Here is a 4052-nt window from a genome sequence, read left to right as displayed (position 1 = left end):
AAAGAGATACCTAGTTATATATGTACTTGACAAAAACAGCAAGGAACCTTCAATGCGCCGTGAGAAATAATAGTTTCAGCGTGAGAGCGCAAGATTGAATTCGTTTGCGTGAGCCTCATGCTCCATACGTGAGACTTGAGAGCACTGTGTCGGTTTTTTTAAAAATAAACAAAGGTATTAGGAACAAGGTCAAATTTCCCGACAGAACTCCTCTGAGATGAAATTCCGACAGGCGACATAGGAATCTTGCGAAATGCCGACATGGCTGGTGGCGAATTTCAGACAAGGGACATGGGTACCCCCCCTAACAGGGCTTCTTAAATGACTTCATATCATCTAATATGGTCAAAAATAACTTAAAATGATCAACAACCTACCAACCGACGAAAGAACGATACATAAAAAGATCCAAACCGACCCACAACCAGTTGCACAATAGCCCCAAGTAAAACGAGTTTTAGCGATTGATCTAACACGAATTACAAATCACAAAGTAAGCTCACCTGAAACGTAAGTTTATCTCCTCAGCAGCGGATGTTTGGGCAGAAGCGTTCCTTGACGATCCAAAAAATGGATAGAAACATACATCAGACTTGAGAACTTAAAATTTGAAATAAATAACGGGGTCCCCGTATTCGTTTAGGAGCAAGAGGACCTTCAATAAACCCCATAATTCCTTGAGGTCGGCAATTTTCTTCAAATTTGGATTTTTGGGTCAAAGTAGTGGTCGAAGAATAATCTCTAATTTCTGAAAAGAAATTTTGAAAAAGACTAAATATTGGCGGAGAAATGGCGGTTTTACGTTTTCGCCGGAAGTAAAAGTTTACCTCTTGATTGACAGCCCTATGGTGCTCATGCAATCAACCGAGACGATTTTCGCGGGAATTACCTGTACGGGTGTCACGAATTGACTACTCAGTTGATCAGCATTGTTGTTCTGACTACCCACCATTTTTGGTATTAGGTGTAATTCTATTAAGTTATAAGTAAACATAGATCATGTTAAATACATGGGACAGGTAAAAAAAAAAGCGAAAACAGCGAAGAACAAGTGAAAATACATCAGTGAGCGAAAAACCGAAGTTCGCCACGCAAATGAAGCTATAGCTATCGTATAAGGCGGACAAAAAATTCAAGGTAAGAGTAAATAAGGTTCTGTAAAAATTTGGGAACTTCACAGCAATGACAGGGATGTTGACAGAGACTCTTCTGATGAGTCCCATATCGACGAATCGTTGGACTCATAGAGATCCATTGAAATATTACCCAAGCACAGTTGCTCCACCGCGCATTCTTTTATTTGTTTTCTTCGCCCAGCCACTCTAGCGTGCGTCTTCTTTTTCGTCTTCCCCATTTTGCCAGAGTGACCAGCTTCGAGAAAAACCGAGCTACAGAAAAATTATCTCTCCGCCTTCGGCGCCTTGAGCGCATTGCGAAACACAAGGGGTTTTTAGAGCTTCGCGCGTAAATTTCACCAGGAGGTTAACGGTAGTAAACTTTCCCTGCACTGATTGTCTCAGTTATGTGAGAACCAAGTTGAAGGCGTTTGTCGGCGGAGTTTGTTTGCGAAGCAGAAGATTTTTCTTAGCATTGTTTTCTCGAATAAATTTTTTCGCTTGCAGCAGACACTCAGTAAAGAGTTCTAACAAAAAGGGAATTTGTTCAGTTGCCCTTAAATTTGGACAGTAGCTAGTTTAACATATAAACTACTAGAAGGTGTCTGCGAATTGTTAATTTCAAAATATTTTTTCTTCGAGAGCGATTTTTGTACGATCACTCCACATTTTTTTAATCCTATTTCGAAAATGTTCTGTAACTTTTTACTGCGATTGAATATGGCAAAACGCAGACACTCTTTTTTAGCGCATTGGGCCCTGAGACCGAGGAAAAAATGAAATTGGCAAAAAACAAAATTCGCTTTGACTTGTAGCTTTCGAAAGGTGATTCGGGCGCTCGCATCTAGTGGTAGTGAAAAATTCGACAATTCATTTTATTTCAAAATTCTTGGTATAGTTTGATAGCCAGCTCTATAAGTTTTAATTTGATATAGGGGTTTAGGTGACCGCTTAAACTGCACTCGCTACATTGCTTGCACGCGAGACACCCCTGTAACCTTAAGAGAGCAGAAAAATAGAGAGAAAGTTAAGCGAGAAATACAACAATGGATGTGTTGCATAAATGTTACGGAGCAATTTGATGTGCGTTTCATGATAAGGGCACTCATCTTTAGTCAATAGGGATACAATATGTCACAAGCACGCAGTTTTCTGGGGCCACATATTATCTTTTACGAGCTAGCTATGCTCTCATTTTCCGTGATAAGTTTTTACTCTGCAATAGAAATCGGTCTATACTTACTGTACAGAAAGGAGGTGATCGCTGCATTCGATCTGAATGAAAAAATCGTTGGGTCCCCGTACTCGTTTCCGAGAAAAAACGATGACTTGTGTCTCGCAAGGCAAGCCATTTAGCAAAAGCCACCATTTTGCATATGCACGCGCTCGTGGGCGCGCGCTAATGACGCGAAAATCGTGCGCAGTAGGGATGCGCAATGCAATGAATGAGTTGCCAGTAATCGGATTCCTGTGTGCGAAGAACTCTGGGATCGTCAGGGGGCAAACATTGCTAGTCGCTAGAAGGAAATGTATGGCGAAAAGTTGTTTTGAGGTATAAGAAAACGATTTTTGAGACAGATCAACGCTTTTTCGCCGTCGTTTTTATCGCGAATGGATTTAGGCAATGTTGATATGTGGAATATGTAAGTTTTTGTTTGAATAATCGTGAAATATATGAGAAAATCTACCGATAAACTCCGTTGCTTGCGTGAGGTCTATTGTGAAATTTACATCGCGTAATGGTCTGAAAATATTACAAAATTAATTAGGTATAAATCGAGAGGAAATAATCCAGTAAAGCCTTTTAAGTTGTGTACGGGCTACTTTTGGCTTATTTGAAAGCTCAGTCATACAAATAATACTGGAAATAAGCCCGGTGGCGATCATTGTACTGTCTGGGGTTGATTAAGGTTACCGTAAACCTTCGCGGGTGTCCTTAGCGAAAAAAAATATTACCGCGCTGTCTTAAAGACAACCACTACAAATTATATATCAATGCAAAGGTTATAGAATGCTCTATTCGATAAAAATTGTTTTGCCTCAATTTTTTTTAATCATAAGGCGAACGCGACCTAAAAGCGCGAAACGACCGACGTTCCATTGAGCGAATTTATCGGGTATCAAACTCGACCGCATCAACAAAGCTATTGCATTATATCATTCGCGAGGCATCAATCATCAAAACCGTGTGAGGGTTTGTCGATATTCCTATTGGTTGTTTTGGAAATTTTCTGTCAAGTTTGATGTCCAAAAACACAGCGACACGTTTTACGACGAAGGCCATTGCAGGAGATCAATTTTGAAAAACGCAAATTCCCCATTTGTATTTAAAAGTCATTTGTGCGTGATTATGCTTTCGAAAGTATCGTATCGACGGTTCAGTGAAATTGCCCGACACAAAAGGTAGTAGTTCCTTCTGCAATTTTCGTTTTTTGTTTTAGAGCTTCTTTTGTGTCTTTATATTTAACTTCTCGGAGGGTCTTTTCTACCATGTGCTCCGGGTAGCCTCTCGAGATCAGGCGTGTATTGAAATTTTCAATATTCTCTTCAATGTATTTCACAATAAACCTCACGCAAGAAAAGGGGAGTTTATCGGTGAATTTTATCACTTATTCCAAGGTTATTCAAACAAAAACTTACATTTTTCATGTACCAACATTGCCAAAATCCATTCGCGATAAAATAACGGCGAAAAAGCGTTGATCTCTCCCCCAAACCATGTTTTTTGGCGTCGAAACGACATTTCCCCATCCATTTCCTCCTAGCGACTTGCAATGTTTGCCCCCTGACAATCCCAGAGTTCTTTGCGCAAACAGGGGGTATCCGATTATTGGCAACTCATTCATCTGAGGAATCAAAAATGGCGTCGCCTCTGTGTGATGTCACTACTGTGGTAATGCCACGGTGTTCGTCGTTAACGTTTTCGTTTTAACGTCG

The sequence above is a fragment of the Orbicella franksi genome, chromosome 8 (genome assembly GCF_964199315.1).
Source record: "Orbicella franksi chromosome 8, jaOrbFran1.1, whole genome shotgun sequence".
Classification (NCBI taxonomy): Eukaryota; Metazoa; Cnidaria; class Anthozoa; order Scleractinia; family Merulinidae; genus Orbicella; species Orbicella franksi.
The sequence above is the reverse complement of the archived record's forward strand: the minus strand, read 5'-3'. Positions refer to the sequence as shown.